This window comes from Arachis hypogaea, chromosome 1 (assembly GCF_003086295.3).
Source record: "Arachis hypogaea cultivar Tifrunner chromosome 1, arahy.Tifrunner.gnm2.J5K5, whole genome shotgun sequence".
NCBI lineage: Eukaryota > Viridiplantae > Streptophyta > Magnoliopsida > Fabales > Fabaceae > Arachis > Arachis hypogaea.
Window position 1 is genome coordinate 94,453,010 of NC_092036.1, and position 13,565 is coordinate 94,466,574.

The following is a 13,565-nucleotide window of genomic DNA, read 5'->3' on the forward strand; positions in this document are numbered from 1 at the left end:
TATTCCCTTCGCCATTCCCATTTCCGTTGCCATTCCCAATCGGTTGGCCCAATCTCTGCACTGCTTGCAGAGTCGCAGCAGCATTAGCTTCCATGGTGTTAGCGAGATTCGCCATCGCCGCCATGAATTCGGCGTGATTGTCAGCTGGTTGCTCATTCCTACTTCCTCGTGTACGCGTTCGACCTCGCCCGCGAGTAGCCATGTAGGATTCCTGTCCACACCAAACAATAGATATCAAGGTGATCAGTCTCAATATCAAAAGTCTAGTGCTTCAATTAACCCAAACAGGCACTCACAAACAAGCATGCTATGCATATATCAAATAGATAACCTAATAGCATCAAAGAAAAGACACACAGAGTATGCAATGAAGCACAATCGGTCCATCCCTCAGGCTCACGAGGACGAACCGCTCTGATACCACTAAATGTAACACCCTAATTAGCCTAAGCCTTACCTCGCGTCGTAAAGCCAAGGTTAATCAGAGATTACGACAATTCTAAACTCATACAATATATATATGGAAAGAATAGCATAATCTAGAAGCCCGATGAAAGATATAGCTCAAAAACAGAATTTCGAAGCTTAAACGTACTAACGGAGCTACTAGATTAAGGCATAAGAAACAGACAAGATATAACAAAAGATAAGTATATAATATCATAGGGAACTAGTCACGACTCGCGGAGTTTAAGCCGGCTAGCCATATACTGATATACACAACCATACAGTGAAAATAGCTTATACAAGTTTTGTTCTCTCAAATACATGCCTCTAGGCAAAACAAAATACAAAAGGAGAGATGTATAAACAAAATAAACCAAAAAGAACTCCAAAATGATCCAAGATTCTCCGCTCCTGTCACCAACCAAAGCAACTCACCGAGGTGGGTTGCGACCTGCATCTGAAAAACACAACAACAATATGGTATGAGAACCGGAGGTTCTCAGCATGGTAACAGTTCCCAGTGATATAGGATATAAGACCCCGGGACGCCAAAGGCAATCCTAAGCTTCATATCCATCACAAGATTCAACTTAAAGCATTATAAAACATTTAAGTATAACATACCAACTTGACTTAAATAAACCAGGTTATCTATCTTAAGGGATTTCTATTCTAACCAAACACCGCTGTCCCACAGCCTTCACCAACCGATCCTCCATGCGATCCCATCGCCACCGCCTTCCGAACCTCCTCAATCCCAGCAGAAAACACAGATAATGTTCAAAGCAAGTAAAGCACAAGTAGTAACATATATGGCAAATAATTCAGATAGCAAGTAAGCATGTTATTCAATTAGGCAAACCATTACAAGTAGACAAAGCATACAAGCAGATAGGAAATGCATATGATGAATGCCTGCCCTACTGGCTGTGATATCACATTGTCGGTTCAACTGCCAACCCGACACATCTCCATGGAGACGTCGCCCTTCGGATTTCTCATATGGGAACCCCCGAGATATAGTGCCCGGATCACTGTCCAGGTACCGGCGCCTGCTCGCCCTATAGATCCGAAGGGATGCGAGCGGGATATTCTTGCCTCAGACCTCACATCTCAACGTAAGCGGGATTAACCACCGTCCTTACGCCGCCGCCGCTACCTCGACAGGCGGGATTAACCACCGTCCCTGCCAGGTGCATAGCGTTTCAAAATATCATGTAAAAGTATTATTTCAGTGGTTTTCAAAAGTATTTTCAGCATACATATATCCATCACTTAAATCCGAGTCTCCGACTCATCTCAACCACTGTCCCTTTATAACTCAGTTTCCAAATACCAAAAGTCTATCATTTCTCATCTCATATACCAATCATCCTTCACCTAACGTCAAACCATTCTCAGCACGCCAGAAACCTAGACATCCGTTTTCTAATTTACCTTAAGATCATGTACTAGAGCCCTTAATTTATATCCCATGTTCTAATACTCAAAACTAGGTTTTTAACACCAACTTTGAATGATTGTAACTTTCTCTACAAAATTCCAATTTTCACAAACCTTATATTGATTCGAAGAATTTTCAAAGATCTTTAATTCTAAACAATTTTCAATCAATTTTGAAAACTGAGGCAAAAGTTATGATCAAACAAAGTTTACCAAAAACTCAATTTTTCCAAACTTCACAATTACCACCCTATCTCACCATACCCATACCAAATCATACCAAACCATCCAAAGCTCCATTTTTCATCAAAATGTACCTGTTATAGCATAATACATCAACCTCACCACATTTTTCTTCTCATTTCATTATTCTCAATTCCAACATCAAATATATAACACTTATGCTCAAAATCACCATCAAACCCACCATTTCATAAATCATTACACTACAATCATTATAAGAACCAACTCCCAATCCATACAATCATTCAACATCATCATATCATTATAATTCATCACAATCAACTCAGCATTCATCAATTCATCAATATTTAATATACCAACCATTATTTTAATTCAACCTATCCTATTGGTCACTAGCCTATGTGTCCATGAATATTATATACTACATAGAGGAAACCGAAACCATACCTTGGCCGATTCCCTTTATGCACCCAAACTCAAAATGAGCACCAACAAGCTTCCAACCACAATCCAAGCTTTCAAATCCACTCCAACAAGCACAAATAAGTTCCAAAAGCTCCCAAAGCCACAATAATCAAACTATATACATATAAATCACCACAAATCAACCTAGGGTTCAACATAAGCATAATCTCACAAGGGTTTAAGAGCTTTTACCTTTCCCAATAGATTTGACAACGCAAATCCAAAGCTAATCAAGGATTAGAGCAAACCTAAACATCCAAAATCACAAAAACCCATTTAACCCAAAACTCTAATAAAACCCGAAATTTTGAAGAGTAGAACTGGAAGGATTTCGTGATTACCTTGAGGGTTTCTTGGGTGGGTTTTGTAGAGCTCTTCACAAGGAACGTGTAGCCGCAAACGGTGCGGCGATCGGAGCTCCGTAGCTCAAGATATGAGCTTGGGAAGTTTGAAGTGAATAGTAACAATGGTGGAAAGCTCTCACCTCTCTCCTCACTTCAGCTGCTGTTGTGTTTAGGTTATGAGGGTGAAAGTGGCTGAAATGGGTTCATTTAAGTGTATTTATATGTTGGGCTTGGGCCCAACTTGGGCTCGGTCTAACCCGTTAGCATTTTTAGCCCGTTTGGCCTAACTTCGGGCCAAATCTTTAAAATTAAAGCCCGGTTTTCCATTTCTAATGTTTTTCTAAGGTTTTTGATGGTTTTCACTTTTCTCGTGCGGTACCAGGCAGACTTGAACCGGTTCAACCGGCTCAATTGCCGGTTCGCAATTTTTCACGGTTTTTCGTAGAAAGCACATTTTCTGACTCAGAAAGACCCACTGAGTCCAAAAATCACCTTTAAATCCTCAAATTCTCTCTCTAACCTTTCGGAATCTAATTTGGGCAATTAATTCACTTAATTAACCGGTTGATTAGTTGCGGTTCTTACAACTATGCTATTTCATTGAATAAATGTGGGTAAAAGGTTATAAAATCCCCTAAATCAAGCACAAGATAAACCTTACAAATGGGGTTTATCAACCTCCCCACACTTAAACCAAGCATGTCCTCATGCTTAAACCAAGAATGAAGTAAGGGTATGGCATTTATTCAATGGGAACTAACTAAATGCGCCATGCAATCTACCTATATGCAACTATCTAAATGAGTGCAATTGCTTGATCAAAATAAATCAATTCCCAAGAAGCATATATGCACAAGGGCTAAGGACTAGCAACTCTAATCCACAATTGATTTGAGTTATTAAATATTTTTACAAACTTGCATGCAAATTGACACTTATGGGTAGAAACATGTAATTGAGCAATCGAACCCTCACCGGTAGTGTTTGCACTCTATTCGCTCAAGTGTTTAGGGTTGATTCACTCAATTCTCCCCTAATCATGCTTTCTAAGATTTGTTTTTCATCTCACAATCAACATATATTTCATGCATGCACACATCTATCATGAGGTCTTTTCTTTAGGTTGTAATGAGGCTAGGGTCAAGGTAAGATGCATATATGGTTAAGTAAGCTTGAAATTTGAATCTTTGATAAGCTTAAACTTCCCACCTAACCTATGACATCCTATACAATTAAATTCCAACCTAACTACCCATTTTTCACTCTTTCACATACTCATGTATTCCTTTTTAGTTTCACAACACCTATGCATTGATTTTATTGGACTATACTTTGATTTGGGGCATTTTGTCCCCTTTTTATTCTTTTCTTTTTTTTCTTTTCTTTCTTTTTTTTTTCTTCTTTCTTTTTCTATATTTTTTTTCATATTATATTTTTTTTCTTTTTCTTTTGTTTTTGTCATTTTTTTTCTATATACAAGAATCTCAATGCATAAGGTTTTACAATTGATCAATACATGAGTATGTACCAAATTCCCAATATTTTCAATAACAATACAAAATTACCCTTTTATTCACCCAATGTCCCACGATTCCCACACTTGAATGGTACTCACACACACTAGTCTAAGCCAATCGAAGATCCAAATTAAGGACATTTATTGTTTTCCGCTTTAGGCTTGTAATGTGCTAAAATAAGAACAAGTGGGTTAAGCGTAGGCTCAAATTGGCTAACAAAGGAATATAAAAGGTTGGCTATTTGGATAAGTGAGCTAATGAAATGATGGCCTCAATCATATAAATGCATGAATACACAAAATAATGGACATAAAGAATCAAACAAATCAAAGATTACATTCATAGAAAGAGAATAATGCACACAAGAAGGAAAATAAGTGGTTATAGGATGTAACCACACCATTAGGCTCAAATCTCACTTGCTTGTGTTCTTAGCTCAAAAATATGATCCACAATATATATATTTCAAGCAAGTTCTATGAAGAGTTTTCACTCAAATCAATTGAGGTGCCCTATAGATAGAAATCTTGAAAATTTTCATTATTTTGACTAAGCTTATTGTGTATATATATGCAAAAAATAAGAAAATGCAACAAAAATCCTAAAAACCTAAAATGAAATGCAAAAGTGTTGAGATTAGAAATTTGTCACCCAAAATCGCCGATCGGTCGGACGACCTCCCCACACTTAAAAGTTTGCACCGTCCTCGGTGCACTCAAAGATGAGCAATGGGGTACGAGTTACTACAATTGATGAGCTCCATCAAAAGATTGTGCGGATGACTTGTTTGTTGCCCCATTTAAAGCTATTCATTTCTCCCTTCTTGGTGGCCAACCTAAAAGGATAGAAAAGAAAAGGATATGACAAAGATATCAAAGCAAATAGAACATAGGCGAGGGTTAATGCCAAGTAGGAGTATGGTTCTCTACTACATGGTAGCTACAACATGTAGAGGAGAAAACAATGTAAGCTAAGGCATATCATTAAGCTCGATGCAAGAGTAAAGTTAAAGCATGAAGAGTGTATTGAGCATCAAGTTCAAATGAGAAGAAGTGGGTCATGAAAGACAATATAAGGTCATATCAATGCACAAGGACACAAGAGTCATACAAGATGAAGCATTGATTTAAAAGTTTCATCACCCAACAATATCAAACAAGTCAAGAAGCACCAAAATAATGCAAGGAATCCTCAACAATTGAGTAGGAAGATGCAACACCATTATTAAAATGACTTAAAAAAAAACGAAAACATGCTACAAAAACTAAATGAAAATGGGAAGAGTAGAAGTATGCGAGTGTGATAAGCAAAAGAAAATGGAAGGGGAGAAAAAAAACTCTTTTTTTTGTTTTTTTTTTTACCGACGCGTGCGCGTCATGCATGTTTACGCGTCGATGGGTATATTGGTCGAAGGACGCGTACACGTGCGTCGAGTTAGGCGATAGGCTTAGTGTTGGCCCAAAAGTGTCACAACTCTCTGGTAAAAGTACCAGGAATGTGGATCGTGCAATCGACGCGCGCGCGCACAGCGTGCGTGCGCGTGCATTGCGAACTTAAGATCGTGTGCGCATACGCGCCAGGTGCGCGCACGCATGCATAGACTTGTGCCTTAGGCCTAATGTTCGCGCACTGCAGGCCTAACTCTCGAGTTTTTGGCTGGGGTAGAATTTTTTTGCATCCACGCGTACGCGTACAGTGCGCGTCCGCGTGGATGGTTGAAAATGCTCAGGTGCGCGTACGCGTCATGTGCGCGCACGCGTGGATGGTGTTCTGTTTTTCAAAAATTTTTGCTATGTTTTGCACCAATCCAAGCATTCCAAACCTCCAAACAGCTACCAAAACACCCTAAAACCTTATTTATCATATTATACTTCTAACTAAACTTAACAAACCAATAAAAACATGAAATTAAACTAATTCTTACCAATATTTACAAAAGAGAAAATGAAAAGATTTTACCATGGTGGGGTGCCTCCCACCTAGCACTTTTGTTTATTGTCCTTAAGTTGGACATTTGGGGAGCTCCTCTCAAGGTGGCTTATGCTTGTATTCATCTTGGAACTCCCACCAATGCTTGGTTCTCCATTGTGCTCCAAGATTCTTTATGGATTGAGCCAAGTGTTGATGGAGTTCTTCACAAGCTTGGGGTTCCCAAAGTTGATCCTCTTCTTGTGATCCGGGATCCCACACCTTGTTTTCACACCCGTCTTGAAGTTGATCATCATTATTAGTCCATCCGGGTGGTGAGTAAGGTGAATTCTCTATGAAGTGGCCAACAATCCTCCTAGAACCATCTATTTGAGCACTACTCCAACCTTTATATCTCAGTTTGATGCATCAACCATAATGAGTCTTGATTTGCAACGCCCACCACAAAACCTTTTTCGCTTACGCGTCATCCCACAAACTTCCCTAAGTTGGCCATCCGTTTCAAGCAAACCATATTCAAGTGGGATAATAAAGCTAATAGAAATGAATTTCACCCACTCAAATGAAGGTGTAGATGGCAACCTAGGCAAAGATGCTTCCAAAGATCTTGACAAAGCATAACCAACCCCCGTTCTTCTATTTCTACGGACTTCCACCTCTTCACAAGATCTCTTAATCTCAATCCTTTGTTCAACAATTTTATCTAAACCTTTTCCTTTACTCAAATCATAATAGGGAGGGTGAGAAAAATTTACCTCCTCAACGCTTTCAAATCCAACCGGAGAAGGTTCTTCATGTTCAAAGGATTCTTCACGACTAAGACTTGATGCTTGATCTTCATCACCAAGGGAACTCAATCCTTGCTCTATCCCATCCAAGTCTTCATATGGAGTATGCCTTGGAAGGTGTGCACTTTCCTCCCTAGCATCAATTTCAATAATCTTGGAGGGGTTTTCTTCAACTCTATGTTCCCATGGAAGCTCCGCATCTCCTAAGTCTTCTACCACTTCTTCCTTGTCTTCAACAATTAAAGCTTCCTCCAATTGTTCCAATATAAAGCAACTTCTCTCATTTCCCACCGGAGTTTCCAATCTCTCCTTCATGCTATGTTCTTCATTCGATTCTCCACATGTAGCCATGGGAGTTCCTTGAGTGTTCAAGCATTGGGAGGCTAATTGATTTGTTACCGCATCCAGGGCGGCCATGAAATTTTGGACATCTCTTTTCATCTCTTCTTGCCCTTGAACAAGAACACCAAGGATGTCATTCATTGGAGGTTGGGGTGGATGGAAGGATTCATTATTTTGGGGGAAGGGTTCATAGTAGGAAGATGATTCTTCTTGGTGGAGTTATGGTGGTTCAATATTTTCTACTCTTTCCACTTGTTGCACAACACACTCCATGGTTGCTTGAAATTGATTCAATGCTTCCTTGAGACGATCCCTTGACTCTTGTTCCTCTTGGATAATATGATTAGGATCATGTGGCTCTTGGATCAATGGATATGAGTATTCTTCCATAGGAGGTTGTGGTGGAAAGTAGAATTTATCTTGTGGTTGAAAATTTTCATATGTTGGGGATGGTTGATCTTGGTAATAATGTGGAGGAGGTGGCTCTTGAAAATGTTGATGTTGAAGTTGTGGTGGCTCTATATGTGGTTCATATGGCTCATATGGTTGTTGGTAGGATGGATATGGATTTGGGTCATATGAAGGTGGTTGGTGAAAATGGGCTTGTGAGTGTGGTTGAGGGCTATGTTGAGGATATGATTCATAGGCATATGGTGGTGGTTCTTGAAAGTCACAAGGTGATTCACCATAGCCATTGGATTGATATGCATCATAGAATGGCTCTTCTTCATAGTGCATTGGTGGAGGTTGTTGCCATGAAGTTTGATCATAAGCATATGGCTCCTCCCATCTTTGGTTGTCCCATCCTTGATACACATTCTCATTGAAGTTCTCATCACCTACAACATAGTTGTAATCACACTCATAGACAAAGTGAGAATTCATGGTAGCAAGAGAAAATAAGAAACAAAAACTAATAAGAAATAATGAAAAACAAAATACTAAGACTAGCAAAAACTAGCAAGCAATCCAAAAATCAAGCTATTCACAATATTCACATATATACAATAGCCAATAACATAACACCATTGCAATTCCCCGGCAACGGCACCATTTTGATGACCGAATTTTTGACGGTTTAGAATTTCTCAAATAAAATCTCGTCGAAGTATAGTTTCTAAACCAAGCAATAATCCTTTCATACAAAAAGTTGTTTGTCACTAAAACAAACCCCTAAATTTATAAACCGAAGTATTCAAACCTCGGGTCGTTCTCCCTAGGAATTACAATAGAGTGTCTTGTTATTGGTTGTGAGTTATTTTGGGGTTTTGATATGAAGCATGAAAGATAAATGGCAAGAAAGTAAACTAAGGCCTAAAAAGGTCTTGGCAAGGGTTGGTGGTCAAGGATCTCTATCCTAATCACTAACCACAATATGAGAATTGGCAAGGATTAATCTCATTAAATCATCCTCTAACTAGTAGTAAAGGAAAGGCAAATGAGCTATATCAATCCTAGTCCATAAGTCCTAACTCTCCACTAATTCAATTAGTGAGAACTAGAGTAAATGGCTCCCAATCATCAATTACTTGGACATTAGTAACTCAAGAGTTCCTAAGTTACCTTTCCAAGCCAAGAGTATAAAATTCTACTCTAAAATCCAACCAAGCATTTCATCAAACACTTGGAAGGCATAAACAAAAATCATAGTAAAATTGCAAAAAAAGTAAATCTACACTACTCAATTGCAAGGAATTAAACAACAACAAAGCAAATGAACACAATTATTATGAATTACCTTGAATTGAATTGAAAGAAAATGGAAGGAACAAAAGTAGATCTACAACAAAGTATAAGAACAACATAAAGGAAATGACAACAAGAGAATAGAAGAAGATGAATGTAACAACAAGGAATTGAAAAGATAGAAGTAGAAGAAGATGAATTAAAATCTAGATCTAAGAACTAAACCTAATCCTAATCCTAATCCTAGAGAGAAGTGAGAGCTTCTCTCTCTAGAAACTAACTAAAAGCTAAACTAAAACTAAACTATGACTAATGGTCGAAAGTATGTTGATTCCTCTTCAATCCTTGGCTTAAATAGCATCAGAAATGAGTTGGATTGGGCCCACAAGGCTTTAGAATTCGCTGGCCATATTTTGCTTTAAGTGAACCAGGTGGCAGCAACGGCGCATGCGCGTACTATGCGCGTGCGCGCAACTATACGTGTAGCAACTATGGCAAATCTTATATTGTTTCGAAGCCTCGGATGTTAGCTTTCTAACCCAACTGGAACCGCATCATTTGGACCTCTGTAGCTCAAGTTATGGTCGTTTAAGTGCGAAGAGGTCGGCTTGATAGCTTTCCGGTTCTTTCATTTCTTCATGAGTGCTCCAACTTTTCATGCTTCTTTCTTCATTCCCTTGATCCAATATTTGCCTCCTAAACCTTAAATCACTTAACAAACATATCAAGGCATCTAATGGAATCAAGGAGAATTAGATTTAGCTATTTTAAGTCCTAAAAAGCATGTTTTCACTCTTAAGCACAATTAAAGGAGAATATACAAAACCATGCTATTTCATTGAATAAATGTGGGTAAAAGGTTATAAAATCCCCTAAATCAAGCACAAGATAAACCTTACAAATGGGGTTTATCACTTAATCTCTCGATAGTTTTCACAACTCTGTATATCCCTTTTATTCTTATAGATAGGTATCAAGAAACTCTTTCTCAATTTATCTGACATCTTCTTTGATCGTAAAATTTTATTAAAAAGTGTGGTTAACCAACTGATGCCTTTCTCTTTAAGACCCTTCCAAACTTCAATATTATCGGATCTTACTGCCCTACCATTTTTCATCTGCTTTAGAGCCTTTTTTACCTCGAAATCTCTAATATATTTCGATAGAAGCCGAAGTTTTGATCTTCTTCCGTCTTGCATAACCGACCTAGGTTCGGAAGAGTCTTCTGTCATTCATTAAATAACTCGTAGAAGTAACTCTTTCACCTTTCATTGATCTTCTTATCCTGAGGCAAAATCTCTCCATCTTTTTCCTTTATACATTTAACTTGATCCAAGTCTTTCGTTCTTCTTTCACGACTCTTTGCGATTCTATATATACTCTTTTATCCTTTCTTCGTGCCTAAAGACTGGTAACAACCCCTCATATGCTCTTGTTCTTTCTTCACTTACAGCAACTTTTGTCTCTCGCCTTATATTTTTTTCAATTATCTACATTATGGTACAAAAACCACTCTTTAAAACACTCATTTTTTGCTTTTATTTTTTCTTGTACACTCGCATTCCACCACCAGGATTCTTTGTCTCTTGGTCCTATCCTTTTAGATTTACCAAAACTTTCTTTTGCTATTCTTCTAATAACTTCTGTCATCTCCCTCCACATCTCTTCCGCACTTCCATTTCCTTTCTACTTTATCTTTTTTTTTACCCGTCTTAGGAAGCTTCTTTATTCCTCACATTTCATCCGTCACCACCTCGTCCTTGGGTTCTTTGTATAATGTGTTTTCCTCAACTTTTGCTCAACGCAAAAATCTATGATGAGCATTCTATGTTGTGTACTTGTGTTGTTAAACTGTCTTTCGGAATAATTTTACAATTAATCAAAATTTATGATCGACTTTCCTCAACAAGACAAAGTCGATTTGAGAGCTTATTATGTCACTCCTCCTATAGGTTATAAGATATCCGTCTCTCGTTTTAAAACATGTATTTGCGATGAAAAGGTCAAAGGTTGAAGAAAAATCCAAAATAGTTTTATTCTCGATATTGACCACCCCAAAACCATGACATATGTGAATACTTCCATACCCAATCAAAATATGTCTTTGACCAAACTCTCTAGATCCTCCCAAAACCTTATCTTGTGTTGCTCGTGCAAACTCACTTGCGGTGCATATACACTAATCACATAAAAAGTATCTCCTTTCGCTACAAAATTGATAGAAAAAATTCGATCACCATCTTTTTTAACATCTATTGTGTCTTTCTTCTATTTATTATCCACAATAATACCTATCCCACTCCTTCCACCACTGAATTAAATCTTTTTGTTCTTGGAGATACTTGGTTCACGAGTTTTGGTTTGAATGAGGTTAGAAGAAAAGGTTATTATGCAAAATCATAATCACATCCAGATTTATGAACTTGAAATAAATAAATCAAATTAGATATACGAAATAAATTAATAACAGTGATAAGAATACACAAACCCAGAATCACTTTTATTTTTTTTGTATGGATTAAGAGTCAAATCAATCAATAAACAAAAATCAGCAGAAAATAATTTTGAATTACCTTAGAAGCATTCTCAACGATTTCACTCTGAAGATGAATCAATTGAAAAAGGTCACAGCAAATTTCTTAACACTTATATTTGTAACACCGATATATATAAACATTTAAACAAGGTCACAACGAACACACACAACAAATCTTAACAACGCTGATACAATTATAACAAATCAACTAAGAAATGAACATCATTAATGAAGAATGAAATTGCAAAGAGAGAAAGAGAGAGAGTAACTGATTTTTATTGAGTACTTTCAATTAGGGCAACAACAATAACGGCGCATAGTGTGTCATGGAGCGATGGTGGTACGGCAGCAGCAGAGCGACAGCATGCGAGTGTGTCGAAGTGAGCGTGACGGAATGATGGAAGAATCAGAATTCTTGAGAAATACTGGGAAGGAACACTTAATGAATTCTTGAGAAAGATGTGAAGATATATAAAACCAGTCGAGAGTATGAGCAAAAGGATCATAACTAAACGTGTTTAAATATGTAATCTGATAACCGTCATGAATGTGGAGTAAATTACTTAACTCTCAAGTTGAAACAGAAAGGGTGTAAAATTTTGGATAAAGAATAAGAATGTGGGAAACTTGCATAACCATCAAGAAGAGCCTCAAATTTTATCTATAAATAGAAGAAGAGAAGAATTGATGGGACTTCCATTCCAAAATATAAAATCACACTAAAATTTTGCAACATTTTTAATCATAATGAGACTACAAAGCAAGTGTATGTGAATATTGTGAGTCATTTTTTTTATTGTTTATTTTAATTTTAGTTTGTCTTTCACTTCTTTGGTCATTGTTCTTCATTTGTTCTTTTATTTTTTAACATTTAAGCAATTCTTCCATTTTTAGTTTTAATTTTTTTAAATTTATTTTTATTCTAATTTTATGTTTATCTTTTGGAGAAACTTATTTGTAAGATTTTATTCAATTAATAATATAAAGTTCATATTTTTTAACTAGCAAAATTTTTCTCAACAGTTAAACTGTATTTGTTTATAGGGACTGGACACTAAGACAGAGATACTGAGACACAAAATTGTGTTTGACAGATAAGATATACATAGATAAAAATACTGAACATCCTGACATAGAAATAGTAATAAGAGTCACAATTTATTTTTTATTTTTTTATTATTTTTATTAAATTTTTATAATTATATTTTTTATTATTATATATATATTTTAATTTTTTTAATAAAAAGAGTGAGAATAAATTTTATTTTTATAATTTATTTTAATTTATGACTGAACTGAATACAAGAATATAAAATTTTATATTTATACCATTTGTATCTTATTTTTAATGTCTTATCTTATCTAATTCTCAAACACAAACGTAAACTTACAATGCAGTTAAAGAGTTAAACTTTTCTAGAGAAATTATATTTACTTTCTAAACGAAGATGTCAATACAAATTTAACGGATACTTCCTGTTAAAATTAAAAAAACGAAAACTCAAGCGACACAATGTAATATTCACAAATATTATCAAGAGAAAAGTGGACACATCATCCGATGGAGAGTCATATGCCATACAGAAAAAAAAAAATAAAAAATGCTAGGATTATAAGTCAATGAAATATAAAAGAAAATTATTACTAAAAATTATTTGTTAAGTCTACATTGTTTGACGAAAATTGCCGTGCAAATTTTTTCCCGACCCCACATCATTATGGCAAAATTCTTTTCCCACAAAATCATAGGAAAAAGGACACACATAACATGTCAAAGCAAGCAGTAACCTGCAAAATCATCCCAAAAGACGAAGTACTTTGTATACAATTTTTCAAGAATTTACTTTTCCTGACCAATAAAAAA

At 36.5% G+C, this 13,565-nt stretch overlaps 1 long non-coding RNA gene across 1 annotated transcript; it reads right to left on the minus strand.

Moving 5' to 3' along the window:
* Window positions 1-631: 631 nt before the first annotated feature.
* On the minus strand, window positions 632-3,094 carry LOC112776642 (uncharacterized). The gene is made up of 4 exons (XR_011880568.1): window positions 2,901-3,094; window positions 2,752-2,807; window positions 2,542-2,673; window positions 632-904 (listed from the first exon to the last, which is right to left on the minus strand). It is a non-coding gene; the product is annotated as an uncharacterized lncRNA (long non-coding RNA).
* Between the last annotated feature and the right edge of the window lie 10,471 nt (window positions 3,095-13,565).